Here is a 22,998-nt window from a genome sequence, read left to right on the forward strand (position 1 = left end):
TGCCACTCGCTGGCTGCCATTGTCACACGCTTCTGGGGGGGCCATGGGGGTTTCTCTCCGATGAACAGGGCCCGGCTCCGGGAGGTGACAGGGTCTTCATCATCGTAGGGGACATTGTGGCGCCACCAGGGGACTTCACTGCAGTCCTGGATGGCCTGGAGCTGCCAGCTGAATGACCATAGGTGCGAGTACATGTGCCTTGAGGGCGTGAGCAGCAGATTCATCTCATCACGACTGGGCAGATTGGCCAGCAGCTTGCCCAGGATGGCCACCATTGTGACCTTGGGTTGTAGCAGGGCCTGGGACAGCTGGGAAGGGGACAGTCAGGGAGCTGGTGCCATTTGTGGCCTCCTGGGGTGGCCCTGTGCCCCCAGTGGGTTCCCTTTTGTCCCCTGCATCCCTCTGTCAGCCTCTTGTTCCTTCTGCCACTCCCTGCCCCTCCCTTCGCAGCCCCTCCTGCCCCCTGCCTGTCTGCTGTCCCCTCTGTCACCACCCTGCTGCCACTGCTGTCCTCTCTGCCACCCCCTGCCACCACATTCCTAGCTCCTGAAAACCCCTCCTGTCCTGTCTGTCACCTTCTGCCAGGCCCCATGTCCCCACCACCCCATGTCCCCCAAATTCCTCACTGCCCCCTCCCCATCATGTCTCCTCGCCTGGCACCTCACCCTCACCCGCCACTCACTCCTGTCCCGTTTACGACCCCCTGTCCCCGCCTGCCACCCCCCAGGATCTCCCATCCCCCATTAGCCCATCCCCCCCAGTGTCCGCTCTGTCCCCCTCACCCCCCCCCCCCCCCCGTCGCACCTCTTGGGGATCCGTGCTCACTGGGGACACTTTGGAGACGCTCTGGAGATCGAACAAGCCTTGGGATGTCCTCAATGACTCTTTGGCACTGCTTGGCCACTTCACAGGCACTGGGGCTGTTGGGACCATCAGTGAACAAGAATTTGATGGTGTCTGGAAGAGTCTTCCCCAGGTGATCCTTGGCCAGGCAGGCGTTGGCCTCCCACAGCTGCTCAGCCACGGCCACCTTGGCCACCAAGTCCTCAGGGACAGTGGGGGTGCCTCATCTGTCCCTTCCAGGGTGGCATCGATGTCCCTGAGCAGGCGCCGCAGCTCCCAGGGGAACACAGTGGCTTCGTCACACTCGGCCACCAAGCGCTCCAGCAGCCCCAGGGCCATCTCCACCCGCTGTCTCACCATGGTGGCCCTTCTTGCCCAGCCACCCTGGCCTCTCTCCTCACCTGGGCTCCATGCCCAGCCACCACCTCGGCCCCCTCCTCCCTGCCCAGGGCCTGACCCAGCTCCACCATGTTTTCCTGAGCTGTCCCATCACGGGCAGCCTCGTTCTGCAGCTCCCTGGCCTGGGCGGTGGCTGTGGCAGCCCTGTTGGCCGCCTTGGTGGCCAAATCCCTGCAGGTGCTGTGGAGCTTCGTGGCCGCCCTGGCCAGCTTGGCCCAGCTGTTCACAAGCAAAGACACCAACCCCTGCCATTTGCTGGCTGCCATTGTCACATTGTCGCAGGTGGTCCGTGGGGTGCTCTTGGAGGCAGCCAGGGCTTGGCTCAGGGAGGTGACACGGCCATCATCGGAAGTGACATTGCAGTGCCACCAGGCGGCATTAAGGCGGTACAGGGTGATCTGGAGCTCCTTGGTGAACTCAATCAGGTCCCAGTACAGGCAGCTTGGAGACAGGAGCAGCAGCAGCATCGCGTCCAGGCTGGGCAGGGTGGCCAGCAGCTCGCCCAGGATGGCTACCACAGTGACCTGTGGCTGCAGCAGGGCCGGGGACAGCTGGGGAGGGGACAGGGGAGGTGTCAGGGACCTGGTGCCATTTACAGCCTCCTGAGGTGGCCCCCTACCCCCGAGGGGTCTCCTCTGTCACCTCCGCCCCTTTCTCAGCCTCCTGTTCCCTCCATTCCCCTGCCCCTCCCCTCGTAGCCCCTCCTGCACTGTGTCCCTCTGCTGTCCCCTCTTCCACTCTGCCCGTACACTGTTGCCCCTCTGCCAACCCCTACCACCGCACCCATAGCCTCTGCCACCTCCCATGTCCCCATCCCCCTATGTCTCCCCATCCCCCACTGCCCCATACCTCTCTGTGTCTCCTCCCCTTCTCTGTTACCTCCCCACTTCCTGCCACTCCCTCCTGTCCCCTTTGCGATCCTCTGTACCCTACATCCTCCATTGCCGCCTTCCCCCTCCCCGTGCCTCCTCTCCCTGCCACGTGTCCCCTCTGTCCCCACGTCCCCCCGCATCCCCCATCCCCCTGTCGCACCTATTGGAGCTCCATGCTCACTGGGGACACATTGGGACACTCTGGGGATCGAACGAGCCTTGGGATGTCCTCGATTGCTCTTTGGCACCACTCGGCCCCGATGTGGCAATGGGGACTGTCGGGACCACAACCGAAATAGAAGTCAATAATGTCTTGAATTGTCTACCCCAGGTGATCCTTGATCAGGCGGGCGTTGGCCTCCCACAGCCACTCGGCCACAGCCACCTTGGCCACCAAGTCCTCAGGGACATTGGGGGACGCCTCATTTGTCCCCTTCAGGGTGGCCTCAATGTCCCCAACCCTAAGCTGCAGCTCCCAGGGGAACGCGGTGGCTTCGTCACACGCGGCCACCAAGTGCTCCAGCAGCCCCAGGGCCACCTCCACCCGCTGTCTCACCATGGTGGCCCTTGTTGCCTCGCTGGCAGCCACCCTGGCCTCTCTCCTCACCTGGGGTTCATGCCCGGCCACCACCTCGGCCCTCTCCTCCCTGCCCAGGGCCTGACCCAGCTCCACCATGTTTTCCTGAGCTGTCCCATCATGGGCAGCCTCGTTCTGCAGCTCCCTGGCCCAGGTGGTGAACGCCTCAGCAGCCACCTCCCTCCAGGTGTTGCAGAGCTCAGAGGCCTTCCTGGCCACCTCGGCCCAGCTGTCCACAAGTGCAGTCACCAACCCCTGCCACTTGCTGGCCACCATTGTCACATGGTTCTGGGAGATCCAGGGCGTGCTCTTGCAGGCAGCCAGGGCTTGGCTCAGGGAGGTGACGGGGTCATCATCATTCACGGTGACAAACCTCCTGTTTCTTGCCTGGCAGTTCCTGGGATAGGGCATCAGGAATGCATTTACTTGAGTGTCAGTGGCACTGCAGAGATGCACTTGATGTAAGAATCCTCTGAAATAACACAGGCAGACCACACTGACTCTAGAAAATGGCCTGTTAAGCTGGTGTCTCCATTTGGAGAAGCAAAATGGGCTATTTCTGATGGAGGTTCCTACTAACAGAGTCAGCCAATGAAACTGGCTCTCAAGGTGAGATCATTTGGATGTTGCAGTGGTTGTGGCAGCCCCAGGGTTTGGGATTTTTGGCTGGCATAGCAAAATGAGCTCTGAGCAGCATCTGTGGCAGGGAGGAAAGTGCCCCTGGAGCTGGGGCTGAGGCCCGGGGTGGATGTGAGCCCGTGTGGGTGTGAAGGGAGCTGGCAGAGCGCTGAGTTTGCTTTCCCTGCAGGCTCGCGCTCTGATCCGGCAGAATGGGACCCCGCAGCTGCAGGAGCCCCGGCGCCTGTCGGCTCTGCTGCGGGACTGCCTCGAGTGCAGCCTGGAGCCGGACGAGGAGCGGCGCTGGGCTGCCCAGTAGCTGCTGCAGCTGAGGGCCAGGGGCTGCAGGGGAAGCAGCAGCGCCAGGGAGGGGTTTTCTTGTGGGGCCCCCTCCGACAGTCTCCAGTCTGGCTGCGTTCCACACGCAGAGCAAGCAGAATCCTCGCCTGCTGTGGCTTGGCAGGCTCCTTTGGAGCTCATCTGGGCCTGGTGCCCCACAGTGAGCAGGGACATCTTCAAGCAGCTCAGGGGGGCCAGAGGCCTGCCTGACCTGAGCTTAGATGTTTCCAGGGAGGAGGCACCTCCCACATCTCTGGGCACCTTCTGTCAGTGTTTCCCCATTCTGCTATTTAAAAAATTCTTCCTTAGATCCAATCTGAGCCTGCTTCCCTCTCCTGAGTTTCAAAGCATTTGCCTTTGTCCTGTTGCAACAGAGCCTGTGAGGACCTTGACTCTGGAAAGTAACAGTTCATTTCTTTCCTTTGTATCCTTTGGGCAGCACCCATTTTTATCATCAGCCAAGCCTCTCTCCAGCCTGACCCCTCTGATCACTGCAGCAAAGCAACTGAGGGAGAAGCGGAGGAGATGAAGCCCTTGAGGACAGCTTTCAGTTACAGTAGTCAGGACAACTAGTTAGTTATGGTAGTTAGCAGTGGTAGTTAGTTATGGTAGTTAGCACTGGTAGTTAGTTATGGTGGTTAGCACTGGTACTTATTTATGGCAGTTAGGACAGCATGTTTGTTATGGCAGTGTTTTGAATAAAAACTCTCTTAACCCTGAGCTGCCTTGCCATGTCCCTTCCTGCTCCCGCTGTGCCTCAGCTGCCCGGAGCAATGTGAGGGGAGAGCGGGCCCAGCCTGGACCAGAGCTGAGCCCCAGCAGAGCCCTGGCAGAGCCCAGAGCAGCCTCGGCCCCTGCAGAGTCAGCCTGGAAGGAGGCGCTTGGAGCCTTCTCGGCTGCACCCGGCTCTTGGTTACAAACTGGGTGTGCTGGAAAATGCCACCGGCTCTGCACGAGGGCAGAAGGGGCCCGGGGAAGGACCAAGTGCTCCATGCAAGGGAAAAACCTGCCCTGGGTTTGTTATAAATAACTGGGTAGTGTTGCTTTTGCTATTAGGTATTGACTTCTGCATTCTATTCTTAATCACACTGATTTCGATAGAGTACATTTTGTAATCACTTCTGACTACTTTTGGTGTAATATAATTTGTCAGCTTTTTGTGGCCAATGCCATGGCCCCTGTGTAGCTCATACTCTCAGAACATCATTTATGGATGACATTTTAGTTTTGTGGACAGTATGAAAGACATACGTTATAGTTTTGGCTTTTGAAAAATATTAAAGTGGATGCCATGTGTTGTGCATTAGAATGTTAACTTTTGCACAAGTAGCTGTAGTTGCGAAATAATAACTAATACCTTTATTTTTGTAAATAACTGACAATAACACTTCACAGATATCTGTGAAATAGCTGATGTTCATTTAAAGAACTTGTGGAAATAGCTAAAACCATCTGCATGGTCAGATAACATTTAAGGAAGGGATGTGATAAGAACATTGTCACTGACCCTTCCACTGTCAATAACTGTCACCTGCTGAAACCACAGAAAAGGGGCCCATATTAGGGAGTGACACAAAACCCTCAAAACAGCAATCCACGATTCCTGCACGTGATCTAAAACGGCAAGTTGGGGGTCAAACCAACCTAAAGAATTCCTGGAACAAGTAAATGAGTTCAAAGAAATGTTTGAATGTGTATAACCATTATGAAGAGTATTTGAACAATACAGTGGAAAAACTAGACAAGAAGAGTTGCTGTGGTTAACCAGTGTGCCTCTGGCCATCACCGAGCACCCAGTGCTGTTACTGATTTGCCCCTTATTATTCCTTATTAAACTTTCAAAAATTCTAAAGAGTGAGGCTCCTTTCTCACAAAACCCAAGGTACTCACCCCTTCTTCTTCCCCCAAAGCCAAGATTTGTCAATCCTAAACTTTGTCTGGACAGAGGAGAAGGAGGCTGCAAGGAAAAGGAAGATGCACTGGTGTGGAGGCCCATGGGAGTCTCAATCTCCCACCCGTGGGGGACTGGTCCCCAATAAGTAGAATAGATTTCAAGGTTATGGTGAGAAGCTTGCTTCTCCTATAGATCTTTGCAGGCACATGCTGATTTATGGAAAGTTATGTTACCCCATTGGCCCGTTGGCCTAATTACCCTAGTTCAACCCCTGTTACCCATCTCTGGTTAGTCCCTAGAATGTTCTCTCTCTCTGTCCCTCCATTGGCCCTAATTTAATGCATTCCTCTGCCCCTGATTCCCCATTACCTGACCCGACCCTTAACCCCTCCTTTGCCCCATTTCCCCCCATATCCATTGGACCCTGACCCTCAGCTCCACCCTCACTACCCCATATAAAAACCCCCTGTGCCCTCAACTTGCACCCTGTCTTTGTCCCTGGGCCCTGTTCAGCTCTGTGCCCTGCTCCTGTACCAATAAACCCAGTTTGCTGTGGATCATACCCAGACCCATCCTGCCGACTTTGTCAGCTTTATAAAGCAGCCGTGAGCTTCGGCCTCCGGAGTGCCGGACGCTCCAAGGGCCTCGGCAGTGCCAGGACGCTCCAGACTGGGACAGCCAGGCAGGGCAGGAGGAATCACTGCCCCTTTCCCCTCTCTGCTGCTCCATCTCCCAGCCCAGCATCGCTGCAGGACAGCCTCACTGCCAACGCCATCCCGCCAGGGATGGACTGGGGGGATCTCCTTCCCCTTCCCTCTGGCATGGAGGCAAATCCCATCTTCTCCTTGTCCACCCTCCTTCTTCTCCTCATTCTGTCCTACATCCATCCATGTTTATTTCCCATCTCCTTCTCCCTTGTTCCTTCTTGTTCCTTCCTCTCCTCCTGCCTTTTCCTTTTCCCTTCTCCCTGTCTCTTCCTCTCCTTGTCCTTCCTCCCCCATGCACTGAGCTGCGGACAGAGACCAGGGAGAACAAATCCCTGCCACAGAACCTCGTGGAAGAGGCCATTTGGAATGGCTCCATGGCGCAGGAATCCAGTGGGGAGGAAAAGCCCCAGACATCCCACACGAGGAGGGGCTGCAAACCCAGCCTGGGGATCTGTGAGGAGGTAAAAGCTTCCCTGTGCTGGGAAGGGCGTGGGGAATGTGAGAAGAGCTTCAGGCAGAGCTCAGTCTATTCCTGGTGCCTCCAAAAACGGCAGTGCCGGATGCAGAGATCCATGGGGGTGCGGAGATCCCCCTGCAGATCCGTGGGGCTGCAGAGATCACCCTGCAGATCCACGGGGATGCAGAGATCCCCCTGCAGCCCCCGGAGCAGCCACGCTGCAGCACGGCGATGGCTGAGAGGAGGCTGTGACCCTGCGGCCAGAGGGCCCCGCTGGAGCAGCCTGTCCTGGCAGGACTGACCCCGGGGCACAGTGACCCACGCTGCAGCACTTGGAGGGGGCTGTGCCCCGTGGGATGGACTCGGCTTGGAGAAGTTCCTGGAGAAGTCTCCGGTGGGAGAGAGCCCAGGGTGCAGCAGGGGAACGACTCCTGTCCCGGAGCAGAGGGAGAAGCCCCGGGGCATGAACTGAGCCCGGCCCCATTCCCTGTCTGCGGCACTGCCGGGGTAGGAGGCGCAGCTGGAAGGAGGGAGGCGTGGGGGAAAGATGGATTTAAGGGTCTTCACTTACTTCTCATTATCCTGCTCTGAGTTTTTGGAGTTTTCTGTCAGAAATCTCTCCCCTCCCCCGCTCATCCATAGGGGTTTGGGGAGGTTTTCTCTTTTTGGGGGAAATCAAAGCGATGCACTGACGCTCCTAATTAGTGGTAGGAGAAGTGAGGCTCCAGGGCTTCCCGCTGAGCTGGAGCCACCGGAGCCGCAGTGCTGGGAAAGCCGTGGCGGGAGCTGCGGAGAAGTTTGTTTGCGTTTTCAGCTCAATCCCCTCGGGCCCGGGCTCGTTCCAGGGCTGTTCCTCAGCTCCGGCTCTGCCCTCACGCAGCCCGGGGGGCCCTGAGAGCGCGGGGCGGGGCTGTGCTGTGGGCAGAGCCCGCCCCGGCTGGGATTGGGCGATGGTGCCGTCAGTCGTGGTTGTGGCGCGCTGATTGGTGGGAGCGGGGCGGAGCAGGGCCCCGGTGGCGGGCTGAGGGCGGCCGTGGCTGGGCAGTGGCGCCATTGTCGGAGCGTGTGTGCGGTGCCGTGAGCGGCGGCAGCGGCCGGAGCGCGGTGAGGCGGCGGCGGAGCTCGGAGGCGGCCGCAGCGCAGGTGGGAGCCGCGCTGGGTTGTGCGGCACCTCGGGGCTGGCTGCGGGCCTCGGGGGCGGCAGGGGGCTCGGGCGGGTTCGTTGTGCCGTGTCCGACCCGTGTTGCCGCTGGCATGAGGGCGCTGCGAGAGCGGCTGCCCGCGGTCTCCTTGCGGCCGCTGCCTCGGCAGGAGCCGCTGCCGGAGCAGCGCTGGCTCGGCGCGGTTGCTGTGGCTGGGACAGAGGGGGCTGCCCCGTGCCCGGGGCTGTGCGGGGAAATTGCCGTGGCCGGAGGTTTCTGTGCGCAGAGGAGACAGAGGAGTCCTGTAAAAGTGACTTTATTGCTGAGCAGAGGGAGAGGCCGTGGGGCATTTGCCGTGCGCTCTCTGCCATAATTGTAGTTCGCAGCCTCCTTTTTATCCTCATTTTCCCGGCCTCATCTCCCTCTCCCTTTGCCCCCTGGCTGAGATACTTGGAAGGTTCAGACCTCCCGATCCGGTAACTGCATGTCCTCATTAATGTGCACCCCCACTTTTGTATAACAGCCGATATTCACGGCTCTGTTAAATCTTTACTCTTCTGGAAGTTCAGGAATTTAGCGGGACTTTGTGTGAGCAGTAGTCCATGTTAATTAGTAACATTTATTGAAGCTGGTGGTTTCGCCCGTTGCTTCCTTATCGACGAGTCCCTGGCCCCTCGCTCCGCTGCTGAATGAGCTGCTCTCTCAAGGTGTGGAGCATGGTAAAAAGAGGAGAGTTGCTGTAGCACATAAGAGGGGAAACAGCATTCGTTTAACCCATGGTCTGTCAGGGAGCCACAAAACCGTGTCCCCTTCCCATCCTTTTCGCCTTTGGACCAACACATGAGCTGCTTTTTTGTTTCCGTTGTTGTTTTGTTTTTCACCACGTTTTTTGTCTTCTATTTGCCAACAGCAGCTTGAGTCATTTAATTTTCCACAAACTCCTCTTTTTTTCTGCTAACAGATGATCTGATCCCATCCCATGGTTAAGTGTTGTGTTCCTCATTTCAGTGGATTGGTCAGCAGGAAGGTCAGGAGCTGGAGCTGTCTGGTTGGTTATTCCGAGGGCAGCTTGTAATCTAATGATGTCATTGGAATGGGAAATGTGTTCTGTGACTCCTGATATGAATTAGTTCGGGTTCCCAGGGTGTTATAGGATTTGTTCTGCTGGCCTTTTATGTTTTCCCCATTTTTGGCCGCTCTCCAGCCAGGGCTGCATCAGTTAGCCGCTTTTCTGTAATTAAATCATCAACTAATTAGATTCCCAACTGATTTCCCTGAATTTTTGGTGGAAAAAATCCCCAGTGCTCTACTATGCCATATATAACACAGACAGTGACAGCACATGTTGGAGTGGGCAGAGGGATGATTCCCCCCAGTTATTTAATATGAAGTTTTCCCAACATCCTCCATTTGCTGTTTCCCTTTGCAGCTTCACCCGTTTCTGTTGCAGGGTCAGATATCCTCCCCCTGGGCTCTGCCTTGAGCTGTGCAAATTCCATCAGTGCAAGCAGGCAGAGCTTGGGGTGAGGGGCAGAGGGAATCAGCCCAATTCCTGCCCCGGGCAAGAGACCCAGGTGCATTGTCCACCCTTTGCCCAGCAGTGTTCATTTGCATTTCTAAAGCTCCTCTGCAGGCTGCCTGGAATGGAGCTTCTCTTCCAGGGCAGCCATCTGGTGAGTAACATGTGGCCCCCCAAGAATCTGCTGTGTTTTAAAAAAAAGTATTAACTATTTACAAGTTCAAGGTATTACTGTTAAAGCTCTTCAGTTCTACAAATGCCCCATAAAGGAGAACTTGGAAAAACCCAGACCAAAAATTGATTCTCACACTTTTGTCCCAAACCTACCTGACAATATAAAATGGGAATATTATGAAATTTTTTTCTCATGTTGTAATTTTGTCAATGAAACTGCAGGGAAAACAAAATTTTTCCAAGAATCTCTTTAGCTTTAGGGAGTCAAGGCATTCCTTGGTTCTGGCCAGGATGTGCAACAGAAATAATTTCTTTCACAAATAGCCCGGCTGTGCAGAGAAAATCATTCCATACCATGTGAGTTTTACTAGATTTTTCCTATACTTCATGTTTTCTGGACCAATTAAATCCACTGCTTTAATGTTCATTGCTTCCAAGTTCTGTCAGTTTTTAGTATTTGGTTTCCTGTTGGATCCGGATTTCTTCCCCTCTGATGTGAATTCGGTCTCCACACTCCTGGATTTCCTTCTCAGCCTTTTCCAGCCCAGGTGTCTCCAGCTCTGCCGGGGGCAGTGTCTGGGGTAGCTGTTGGTTGCTGTTTGCTGCTGGGTAATGTTGATGTTTTGTTGCTGGTCGTTATCTCTGTGGGTGTCTTTTGGGCTGTTCCCCTTCTGTTCAGATGTTAATCTCATCGCCCTTGAGTGGTATAATATCCCTTAAATAAAACCTTTAAAATTCCTTTCCCCAAGGCAAAGAAAACCAAGCCTGAGTAAAGAAATAAGATTTAAAAGAACCAAACACGGTATATTTTGCAGCAGTGCAGTGGCAGGCAGCCCAGAGTGTGGGTGTCAGTGAGCCCCAGAGTGGAATTGTGCCGTGGTGTTCCCCAGCAGCTGTGGCAGTGCAGGCCCAGCCAGCGCTGAAGCTGCAGCAGTGGCAGCAAGGCTTGGCCCCAGTGGCTGGAGATGGCAGAGGAGGGTGGCCAGGATTGCAGAGGATTCCAGGCGAGGATCTGTGGGCAGGCGCAGGGGCTTGGCCCGCTGTGGAGCCCTGGCTGCTGCTGCGTTGCCTTCAGGGCAGGCTCATGGGCGGCCTCCCATCCTCCTGCTGCAGGCAGGAAGTGCAAATCTCCGGGGCTTCAGAGCCCTTGAGGCCAGGCTGAGGGGTCCCCCCGTGTTGAGCTGTGCTGGCGGCTGTTTCTGGCCTCAGGGACACTTGGCATGGGCCCCATGGCCACCAGTGGTGCTGCTTTGCACTCCTTAGGCAGGAGCCGATGTCCTGGCTGGGTGTTGGCAGCAGCAAAGTGCCAGGGCAGGCTGTGTGCCATCCCAGCTTCCTGTGGGAGAATATCCCTTGATATCTGCTCCAGTGGTTGCTGAAGCAGTGAGAATTGCTTTTGCCCCCTGTTAGGTGCCATGGTGTCAGCAGAAGATGTTGAAGCCTTCCTGCTCAGGGCATTTCAGTGCCAGGCTCTCACAAGCACCCACAGCTGCGCGGGTTGAGCTGAGCATGGGGCAGTGACCTGGGCTGTGTCTGATTGCCCTTCCTTAATAACAGCCTGTCTTGTTGCTCCTTTCCCTTCTGCTGCCCTTGCAGAGCCATCCACAAACACATTTTCTCCCTCAGGCCAGGGAATGTCCTATCATCAATCTGTCCCAGCCTGGGTCTGGAGCTCTGTCCCTTGAGTGCAGTCCTGGGTTCCTTGCCAGCCCCTCTCCAGGCCGTTCAAACAGGAGGCTGGGTTAAACCCTTGCCCTGTCCTCAGTTCTAAACCCTCCTGTGCCATTGAACAAGTTTCATACTGTAATAACCGAGCCCTGCTCATCCATTTAGAGGCTCTTTTGGTTGTCAGACCTTTAACTTGAGGCCAGACTTGAACTGTAGGAGATCCTATATAGAGTTTAATATTTTTGCGCAAGAATTCCTTTGGCAAGACCCTGTTTGTTATCCACCTGTAACTCAAATTCTTTTTCTCTGTCTGGAAGGCCCAGGCCAGCCACCTCAGTTAATCTTCATTTTAACACTTGAAAATTCTGTGTTTCCTCCTCCTGTCCATCCATCCAATTATTTGACTGGCAGGATAGGAGTGTTCTAGGGAGACATCCCTGGCTCCAAAAGCCCTACCTTTAACAGGGACTCAGTACCAGGCTGTGAGCCCTTCCTTCCCTCTCTTGGAACACGGCATTGTTTGTCCTGGTTGATTTAAAGTAATTTGTATAGGCTCCATATGTAATTTTCCCTCTTTCCCTGGGGCTGCCCACACTTTGGGGTTCACTTCAGCATGGGCCTTGTCAGATTTTGGGACAAAGGTAGAACAGAGCTAGCCTCTGTATCCCTTATACAGTATTCCTGGTTTAGGACAAAGTGGGGGAAATATCCAAAAGGGAGTCCCCACAAAAAACAAACCTCCAACCACCCCACCCCCAATACTGAGTTCGGGAAGGAATTTCTTGGAGGAGCAAAGTGGAAAACAAAACCTATTTATTGACAAGTAACAAAAGAACACTCCCCAACACAAGAGAAAAGAAAAGAAACCAGGCAGTGTTGTGGAGGGTGCTGAGCTTCTCTTGCAGCCTCCGGGGATCCCGGATGTCTCAGGTCAGGTCCAGAGCCGGTCCAGTATCTTCAGGGGAGGGTAAGAAAGAGAGGATGAAAGAAAGGAAAAAAAAAAAAAAAGAAAAAACAGTGCAGAAAGCAGAAAGCAGCAAAGGGAAAAAAAAGGCAGCTATCAGCTAGGCCTAAGGCAGTAGCAAGCAAGCAAGCGGGAAGCAAAGCAAGCAGGCCAGCCAGCCAGCCAGCAAGCGGCAAGCCAAGCCAAACAGCTGAAAGCGAAAGTGCCCCAGTCCCCCTCACTCCTCCCTCCCTGCCCCACTGTGGTAAGACGACCGGGGGGAGGGGGGGGGGGGAAGAGAGAGAGAGGAAAAAAAAGCACAGGTGCCAGACACAACATACGACACTGGGATAAAGGCTGTCACCCCACGGCACAGTATTAAAATCCAGCTCTCAAATTCCTTCCTATTTAATTACAATCACAGGAGGAAGAAAAACCAATTCCTTTATTTCAAACCTATTCCCCCCAGCTTCTAATAGTAGTTGAACAAATCATACCTGCTCATCTTTCCCACTCATTTCCCTTCCCCTTTACGTCTAAGTTTCAGAGTGGATTGAGAGGCCCCTGTGTCCATCAGGAGAGGCCTCCTCTCAATGCAGACCCACCCTGAATGTTCTCAAGGGCTGCAGTGTGGTGGGTCCCTGGTGTGATGGGAGCTGTGACAGCCCTGCCAATCCATGTGCATCAAGGGGTGGACTTGCTGGTCCTGAGGGTGCTGCTGTCTGTGCTTGCAGTGTCTTTGTGCCCTGCAGCTGGAGCCCTGGTTCCTTGCCAGGGGCTGTTTGGGTGGGCTCTCCCCTGCCGAGGAGGGCAATGCCTCTGCCAGGTGCCTGTGGCCGAGCCGTGCCCTGGGTGCTGGGGCCCCCTTGGGCCCTGGGGTTGATCCCTCGGGGGCTGTAGGAACTGTGCCCTGGCCTTTGCCTTCAGCTTGGCCTTTTGCTGCTCCCTTCTTGCATTCACCTGCTGTGCCTTTGTGCCCAAGTGCTGCAGGGCCTTCTTGTGCCCCTCCTGCAGCCCCCCTCAGTGCCTGTGGGTGCTTCTCTTGCTTTACAAGAGAGGTGTCTGCTTGGGAAGGCAGAAAAAGCCTCTCTTGGAATGGAGAATGCAAACCACCTCCCTCTTAATGTTTAGACTAGTGAAATCAAAGGGCTCTTAGGCAAAGATATGGGAATAGGAATACCAGTTCTTTACTAGTGTGTATAATAAAGCAAACAAACACCAACAGCTCTGGCACTGACAGCAAACAGAGCCCGGACCCAGTCCCGGCCTTTGGGCTGTGGCGCTTTGCCCTTGGGTGCAGTTCCGGGCACGGCCGGCAGGGGCGCTGGTGGCTCCCACGGGGCGGGGCAGCGCATCCCTCCCATGGGAACCTCTCTAAACGGAAATAGAGCAATCCCTTCATCTAACTCTTTCACTTTTTTACCTTCTCTAGCCTTTCTCCCGTGTTTTGGGAAAGAATTTGGAGAGGGCTGCCTTTTAACTGTGCTCCTAGTGTTTCGATAAGGTGCTTTCTCTAGAGAGAGAGAGTTTCCCTGAACAGCCGGAGCTGTGGTTACCAAGGGAATGTAACTCAGAGCAGGACGGGGTCAGGGGAGGATATCCCGTCGAGGCTCGGTGGGAGTGTGGGCAGGGTCTGCTGCTGGAATCGGCAGAGGGGGATCTTCCCGTGGAGCCCGAGGTGGAGCGTGGGTAGCCCCCACATGGCTGATGGCGGCTGATCCGGCAGCTGCCGGCAGAGCAAAGGCAGGTGGGAGAGCCCGGCAGCAGCGGCGGCGGTGCCCAGCGCAGGTGGCACAGGCAGGGCAGCCGGGGATGGGATGGCTGGGACCCCCCCTGGGTGCGGTGGGCGCGGTGACCTCGGAGCAGGCGGCAGGACAGAGCAACCCCCATCTTCCCCAGCATGGCCAGCAGAGCGGCCACGGGCCAGGCAGTGGGAGCAGGGCACACAAATTGAGCGACAGCGCCGGGGCAGGTGGAGCTGCCCTGGGCAGTGAGGCCACACCTGGGATGGAAACCAGGGCAGGCGGAGCTGAGGCGGGCAGCGAGCCGGGACCCGGGACAGGCGCCTGGGCTGCGAACGGAGGGGGCAAGACCTGCAGAGGATCCCACTCTCTTTATGATTTTTTCTCCTGTTCCCTTCCCTTTCATTTCCCCTTTTCCTTGTCTTGTTTTTCTCGGGGCTTTCTGATACTTCAAAGATTTTTATTCATCTAAAATCTCGTGTCTAACATATGGCATATTCTCTTTCTTCTAGATTAAATGGGATTTTTTTACCAATAAATTCAGAGCCTTGCAAATCTAAAGTTGTGCTTTGATACTTTTTAAATGGTCAACGAGCTAACTCATGACCTCCTAATGTTGTTTGTTTTTCTCATCACCTTTTTATTTATCCTTTGGCAAATTAAGCATCTTTCAGTTATTTGCTTGGCTACTTGAAGAATCCCATTGCACCCTTAGTTTCTTTAAAAATGATCACACAAAGCTTGAGTGCGTTTTCTGATGCATGCCTTCTAATATTTTTCTAGTGAGCACATTTTATTGAATCATTGTCTTCCATCAAGAAGTTTCCATTTCCCTGATTTATCTTGTTCACTTCCTGTCTTGTTTAATTCTTTTTTCTTGGCTTCCCTAAACGTTAGAATTGCCAGTTTTTCCTTGTTTGGAGTTAGTATTAACATAACTCTTTCAGCTCTATTTTCTGCTGCATACTTAGCTTTGTGATCTGCCAAATTATTTCCTCTTCTTTCTGGGGTCTTTCCCTTTTGGGGTTCCTTAACATGTACTATAGCTATGTCTTTTAGGTAATTTTAATGCCTCTAAAACCTCTAAAATAAGTTCCTCATGTACTAATCCTTTTCTTCTTGAATTAAGTAATCTTTTTCCTTTCCAAATTTTTTAAAGGTATATACTACTCTAAAGGCATATCTTGAATCAGTATATATAGTTCCTTTATTTTGTGTTAAATATTCTAGTGCTCTTTTTAAAGTATATAATTCACAAGTTTGAGCTTACTAGTTTAAGGTTAATTTCCCTTTTTCCATCAGTTTGCATGTTTTTCCCATGGACTACTACATACCCTGTATTTTCTCATTTTGCAAGGAGTTGTATCTTTGTTAGCTAACATAACACCCAAAGGACTATTTTTTTTCCTTTTTTTCCCCTGTATCCAACTTACTGGTTTTCTGTGTCATTTTTCAAGATCTTATCTATTAATCTTCTGCCTCTGTTTTTCACGTTCACTAACAACCTAAATACCACTTTTCTTTCAACTACACACACAGAAATAAAAACCTTTTTGCTCACACTACTTTCAGTACAATACACCTCCCTCCAAGGAGATATAGTGAAGCTTAAAATACAGAATCTACATTACCTATATTTTCGTTCATACACATTCACTCACTTTTATTTCCCATTCTCTCCCACACATTCTTTCCCACCCTCAGGACACAGCGTGGATCCCTGTTGACAGAGAATCGCGGGTCCCTGTGGCCCCCCTCACCTTGGGGTGGCCTCTGGGTCTCAGTATCTCCGGGCCTCCTGGGAGGGCCCTGACTCTGCTGCCTCCGGTGCCGTTCACCTGTGAGGCTGATTTGTGTGTCACTCACACTCTTTAGCCATGGCCCCCTCACACGCCCTGGGGACAATGGCCCCTTTGCAGGTCACCTGTACCTTATGCCACAGCCCCCACACACCCAGGAGAACAATGGCTCATTTGTGGGGCACACACTCCTCTTTCCACAGCCCCCCTTCCCACCCGCCCGGGAAGCTGAGGCTGATTTTGTGTGTGACTCACTCTCACACACAACAAGGCAACAATAAGGTACCTTTTGTTATAAATGATCAAATCGAGAGCCAAACTGATAGGAAAATGTAGCAAAGATTTATTAATTTTCCTGCAAGTCTAAAGTTTGGTCATCTACACTACCACAGCCAAGGGTCAGCGTCGAGCCCAGGTTCGGTGCTGAGTGAACATGGATCTGAGCTCCGAATGTCAGAGTCTCCCCCTGTTCACAAATGCTGCCTGACACAGCGAGTTCTTTTACAGTTTAATCTGCTCGAGGCAGAGATGACCGAATGTTCTTTGTGTCTCTTCCCATGCATAACCATGTCTTTACCTGTGCAGAGGTGGACAAAGACTCAGTCCCGGTGTCTGATGTTGTCAGTAGACTCCGGGGAAGTCAGCATTCACATGCATCAGGGTGGCGCTGTGGATCATTGTGGTAGCTGTAATCTTCGAGGTGTTAATCACTCTTGGCTGGACCTGGTGACTCGGGGAAGCCAGCGATTATCGCCCTGGAAGCTTCTATTCTTTCATTAAAAACCCCGATGTTTATCTCAACCAAGTCCAGGAACTGGATGTATATGAATAAGACACTGCTCCTGGCCAGGATGGTCAGAGACTTAGTGTGGAGTTTACAATATTTTATACAATTAATAGCATTAATTATCTCTACCGTACACTTTCACATCACTATTACAAGTTTAGGTGTTTCTTGCCAGTCCCCGTGCTCTTGGATATCCCTCAACCCAGCTGTGCTGTCCAACCCCAGATGCTCTTGAGCATATCCTCAATCCGGCAGAATTTTGCTCAACGGTGGATGCTCTTGAAATGTTAATTCCTCAACCCAGCAGGTTTTAATTCTGGATGCTCTTGGGCTGTCTCATCCCTTAAACCAGCAGAATTTTTAGGGTTCCCTTTTGTCCCGTTTCCTAGTGGATTGGGCTCGGAAACTCCTCTGCTCCCTTCCTCCGTGGGGTCCAGCCCCTCTCTGGGACCCAGTCCCAGTTACCCCGGGGGATTCTCTCACTCCTGTTAACATTCACTTCGTCTCTCTCCTGGCCACTTACCGCGGGAAGTCGGAAACGCAGCGTGGGAGACTCCAGCACTCACTTGGCAGGTCTGGGACAACCAGCCCTCCTCTCATTCACACACATTCATCCCCCTGTACCTGCCCCCCTGAGAAATACTTACCAATCCCTTTTCCCAGGGGTCTTCATGCACATTACTACTCTTAGGGGGCCAATTACCGTGGTTCTAGGGAGCCTTTTCCCTTCTCTTTGTTTTATTGTCTCCTTTTGTCCACCATAACCTGCGTCTGTCGGTCACCCCAGGGGAGACAGAGCGAGGCTGCCAATGGGGCAGGGCGCGCCTTCCCCACTCTGACTCTCCTAAAGCACCGGCTGCGAGGTGTCAGTTACCATCCACTGCTACCAAAGTGTGAAAAACGCCAATCAATAGCTTTTAAAATTCTAAAACCATAATAGTAATAAAATGGGTATGAAAAATAGTAATACAATTAGAGTAATCACAGTTTGGAGAAATCGAATTCGGACAATATGAGACAATAAATACCAAGAGTTATGGATGTCCGGGTACCTTTTTCTGGGCAGCACAAGCCTGAAAAAGGACACCTGTTAACACAGGATTAACCATTAAAAACAATAGCCTGTTGCATATTCATACACTTCATACATGATGCATAAATTCCATTCAAACACAGGATTCTGTCTGGTCAGTGCCAGCTTCTTCCTCTGAAACCTAACAGCGCCTTTGAGGCAGGAAGAAGTTCATTTCTTCTGAAAAGAGGGCAATAAATTCTTTTTCTCTGAAAGATTTAGGTATCCTGTGGCTGCTATCTCGCTGCAAGTCCTTTCTTTAAAAAAAGCCTCTTACCAAGCATAGTTTCTATTTTAACATTTTTTAATAACCTAAAACCATATTCAACTCACTAATTAAGAGAATTAATACAGCGTTACTTTCTAACACAAGACATATAATATTCATTTTAATATTTGGGATAACTCAATCACAAAATATGCGTTTTTTACAAGTATAATCCCACTTACTTCCAGTCTCTCCCAGTTTGGTCCCAGCTGTCTCCAGCATGGTTCCAGTTGCTTCCTCAATCAACTCAGTGAGTCCCAGTATGATGCCATTTGCTCCCAGTTGCTCCCAGTCAGGCCCAGTATGGGGGATGATGTGCAGGGAGTGCTCACTGTGACACTCAGTTCCTCCCAGTATTAGTCCAGTCCCTCCCAGTATGATCCAAATATGAGCCCAGTGTGCTCCTAGTCTCTGCCAGAATAAACCAGTTTTGCTCTACATGGTTCCAGTTCCTCTCTTTCACCCTCACTTTCCTTCCAGTCACTCCCAGTATATCCCAGGGTACCCCAGTTCCCTCCACCATCTTTCCAGTTCCTTCCAGTATGATCCCATTTGCTCACAAGCACTCCCAGTCAGCCTCAGAGTTGTGGCACTCACTGCCAGTATGATCCCAGTCACCACCAGTATGATCCCAGTTCATCCCAGTACAAGCCCAGCAGTTTCCAGTCGCCGCCAGCATGCACCCAGTCACTCCCTGTTCTTCCCAGTTGCTCCCACCATGATCCCAGTTACTCACAGCTGCTCCCAGTCATCCTCAGCATATTCCCAGTCACTCCCACTGTATCCCATTTGCCCCTAACATGGTCTCGGTTGCCTCCTGCAGGCTCCTGCTCACTCCCAGTATGATCCCAGTGTCCATCAGTGCGATCACAGTCTGCCCTGGCATGGCAATATGATCCCAGAATAATGTCAATACAAACCCAGTACAGTCCCATCATGATCTTAGTACGATCCTAGTATGATGTCAGTACAAACCCAGTACAGTCCCAGTATGATCCCAGTATGATGTCAGTACAAGCCCAGTACAGTCCCAGTCACTCCCAGTATGATCCCTGTCCAGCCCAGTCCCTGGCAGTGCTGCCACTGCTGGGATCCCCCAGCCCTGTGTGCGTTCCCCCCTGGCGGATGTGCCGAGAGGAGCCCCAAGGGCTGGCAGTGGCCAGGCAGGGTCCCCAGCAAGGCCCAGTTTGGATGTGCAGCCCCCAGTTTGCCCAGTTTGCCTCTCCTCTGGCCCGGGCCGGGTTCCCCCTGCCCGCAGCGGCTGGGAGCAGCCGAGAGCCCCGCGCTGCCCATCCCAACCTGTCCCGGCTCCATCCCCGCTCCTGCCTCGGCTGCGAGGGCTGCGGGAACGGGGCACCGAGGGTGTGGCTGCTGCTGGGGGAGGAGGAGGATGGAGGGAAGGGCAAAGAGGGAGGCAGGGAAGGGTGTTATAAATGGGAGTGGACAATCTGCCGAGTGAGTATAATCAGATTAAGAATTTTTACTGATTACAGCAAGCAAGGCAAAAAGCAAATCAGCGCTGGGCGACAGGGGAGTCTCCGCTCCGCCAACTGCCGCCCGCTTCTGGTATTTCGTGGGGTTTATATACAGTCCTGCTTCCGGGTTGGCGTGTCTTTCAGGGTAGTACTCTGTTCATTCTCCTCCTGTTGCTAGGTGGTCGTAGTCTGCCTCCAGGTGGTCCGAGGATGAAGGCTGGTAGTCTTCTTCTTGCCCCATGGTCAACCTTTCCTTAGTTGGTATGGTTGCGCTGGTTCCTGGAACTTTAGCTTACTGAGCAGATAAGCAAATATTGTGCTATAAATCATAGCAGGCCCACTACCCGTGTCAAGGGCCTCGCCCCTTACTCCTCGGCTGACAATAGGCACATAGCTACGTATAGTTACACATTGCTTATTTAGCCTTTCAACATATTAGCTTCTAACATTTTGCAGTTTAAGCCTTATGACATTTATTTTGCAGTATATTAGCCCGTTATATTCATCTTGGAACATTCTAGCTTGTTACATCTTTCATTGCAGTTTTTCTATTATTGGCTTTTCCCCTTTACATAGTCTTTAGCAACTTGATGAACAAACTAAGACATGAACTCATTACAAAGGGGGAAGAGGAGGTGGGGTTAGGGAGGAGGAGCAGGGGGAGGGATGGAAGAGGAGGGATGAAGGCAGAGAGCAGCAATGGAAGGAGGAGAAGGAGGTGGGCTTAGGGTGGAGGAGGAGATGGGATGGAATGGGAGAGATGGAAGAGGAGAAGGAGGTGGGGGTAAGACAGAGGGGGAGGAGGAAGGGGGAAGGAAGAGGAGGAGCGGGAGGAAGCTGAGGGACAAAGGCAGATCGAGGCTGAGGCTGAGCTGAGGGAACCACGCGGTCGATCTCTGCCTGAATTCGCAGCCCCCACCTGTGGGATCATCGTCCCCCCAATCGCACCCATGAGCGGGGAGAGGGAGCTCGGCCAGATATCCCTGTGGGTCCCTAGGTTGGGGTTTTGGGGGATGTTTGGAGAATGAAGAAGTCCAAGGCTGAGCGGAAAAGGCCCCTTGGGGGGACATCGGGTGGTGGTGGTTGCCGGCAGAGGCAGCCTGGAGGAGCAGAGCCCTGTGTCCCCCAGGAGCCCAAAGGGGGGAGCCCAGAGAGGGGGGAGCGCCGCCATTGGCGGGAGCCTCAAGAGCCTGGAGAGGGGCAGGGGGGACTCCCTGGAGCCGCTGCAGCCCAGAGCAGAGAATGAGGGGAGAAGGGAGCCCGGGAGCCCAAACAGCCCCGGCATCCCGAAATGGGGAGAGCGAAGCAGGGGGAGCTTTTGGGATTGCTGGGACTGCCAGCAGCCTGGGCAGGGTGGACACCGGGCACAAGGGGGACCCCCAATCCAAGTGTGACCCCCAACAGCTGGGACAGGGGGGAACCTCCTGAACACCAGAGAAGAGGGGCCAGGGACAGGGAACTCCTGGGAGGCTTTTTCAGGGCTGAATCTGGGTGTTTGGGAGGTGTTTCTGGAGCCCAGAGTGCCAGTGACTTGTAGAGATGGACTTGGACAGAGGCACCTTCAAACTCAATGTGCTCATCCCTTGTTTTCCCCAAACCAGGATTTCCCATTGCCAACTCCTGGGAGGCTGCGAGGAAGAGGAAGATGCCCCAGGAAAATGAGGCAGGTGAGGAGGAAGTCAGTGTGTCTGGAATGCTTGAAATCAGATGGTTTTGAGAAAGCTGCAAAAGACAAACCACAGAGACAGTAGAACTGATTTGAGCTTTGTAGCAGGCAATAGATTGATCAGCAGAAAAATTATATAAGAAGTGGAAAGTAAGGAGAAATAGAACAATGGTCTGTGCATTAACACTTATCTAGAATAACTCCCTAACCTGCGGAAAAGTATATCTAGCAAGATATTAGGAAGTTCCAAGCTTAGTACTGGAGCTCTGTGCATTGTTTTTTAAGGCTTACAAGCAGGTATTGTACTTGAAATAAGCAAGCAATTTTTAACCCTCAATGTGCTTATAGTGCTTGGATAGAACTACTGTCAATATGCTTTTGCTTTGTGTGATTGGTCAAAAACCTTTTAAAGTAACGTTTAACATGAAGTCCTTTGTCTGCTACCTGTGAAGTGAGCTACAGGCATCTTCCCATTGTCATAACCAAGTAATGAGACAGATAGTTGGAAAATAACACAGCTCAGGACGCATTCCCAGCAGTCCAGTCCTGTTTGTGATTTGTGCACAGCCCCGAGCTGGCGATGAGTGCCCCTTTCCCCTCTGTGCTGCTCCATCTCCCAGCCCAGCACGGCCCCGGCTGCAGCTCAGCCCTGGGGGGATCTCCTTGCCCTTGCCTGTGACACGGAGGCAAATCCCATCCTGTCCTTGTCCTTCCTCCCCCAGAGCAGGAGCTGAGCATGGAGAGCAGGGAGGACAAATGCCTGCGGCAGAACCTGGTGGAAGAGGCCGTTTTGAGCGGCTCCACGGCGCAGGAAGCCAACGGGGAGGAAGAGCCCCGGAGATGCCGCACGAGGAGGGGCTGCAAACGCAGCTGGCAGGGATCTGAGGGGGAAAGAGCCAGCCTGGGCCGGGAAGGCAGCCGGAGACGGAGCCAGAGCTCGGAGCTGGTGCTCCATGAGCAGCTCCATGGTGGGAAGAAGCCCCACACGTGCGTGGAGTGTGGGAAGAGCTTCAGGTGGAACTGCAACCTGATCATGCACCAGAGGATCCACACTGGGGAGAAGCCCTACGTGTGTGGGGAGTGTGGGAAGAGCTTCAGCCTGAGCTCCAGCCTGATGAAGCACCGGAGGATCCACACTGGGGAGAGGCCGTACAAGTGTTCTGAGTGTGGGATGTGCTTCAGAGACTGCTCCAGCCTGATCAGGCACCAGAGGATCCACACTCGGGAGAGGCCCTACGAGTGTTCCAAGTGTGGGAAGAAGTTTAAGACCAGCACTCATCTCCTCCAGCACTATCGGATTCACACAGAGGACAGGCCCTTCCAATGCCCTGACTGTGGGAAGGGATTCAAGGACAACTCCACCCTCGTCACCCACCGGCGCATCCACACCGGGGAGAGGCCCTACGAGTGTGATAAATGCAGGAAGAGGTTTCAGACCAGCTCCATTCTCCTCCAGCACTATGGGATTCACACAGAGGAGAGGCCCTTCCAATGCCCTGACTGCGGGAAGGGATTCAAGCGCAACTCCACCCTCGTCACCCACCGGCGCATCCACACTGGGGAGAGGCCCTACGAGTGTCCCCAGTGTGGGAAGAGCTTCTCCAGCAGCTCTAACTTGACCCAACACCAACGGAGGCACCACTAAGGGAAGCCCTGCGAGTGCCCTGAGTGCGGGCAGAGCTTCGTGCGCTGCTCCAGCTCCATCCCCCACTGGAGGAGGCACTTTGGGCACAGCCCTGGTCACTCACATTCCCTGTGATCCATGTTGGGAACAGACCTGGCTGCTTCTACTTTTTGTTTGGCCTTAATTTTCCTCTACTTCACCTTCATCCTTTAAAAACACCCAAAACTGGGTTAAATGAAGGAAATTGATTGAATATATCTGAAGTTCCATAATTTCTCAGTTGTTTTAGAGGGAATTTAGGATTTGGGGATACGTTCTGTGTGGAGTGCTGCTGTTGCTAAGAGACAGGAATTTGAATCTCACCCTTCGTGTGTTGCTAAGAACTCCTCCCCTGACCCAAACCCCAACTCCAC

At 53.3% G+C, this 22,998-nt stretch overlaps 2 pseudogenes; one reads left to right on the plus strand and one right to left on the minus strand.

Annotated features, from left to right (window-relative positions):
* Window positions 1-22,998, plus strand: part of LOC131093377 (uncharacterized) — a 1,138,058-nt pseudogene that overhangs the window by 892,099 nt on the left and 222,961 nt on the right.
* Window positions 1-22,998, minus strand: part of LOC131093378 (zinc finger protein 208-like) — a 496,041-nt pseudogene that overhangs the window by 67,581 nt on the left and 405,462 nt on the right.

This window comes from Melospiza georgiana, chromosome 25 (assembly GCF_028018845.1).
Source record: "Melospiza georgiana isolate bMelGeo1 chromosome 25, bMelGeo1.pri, whole genome shotgun sequence".
Taxonomy (NCBI): domain Eukaryota; kingdom Metazoa; phylum Chordata; class Aves; order Passeriformes; family Passerellidae; genus Melospiza; species Melospiza georgiana.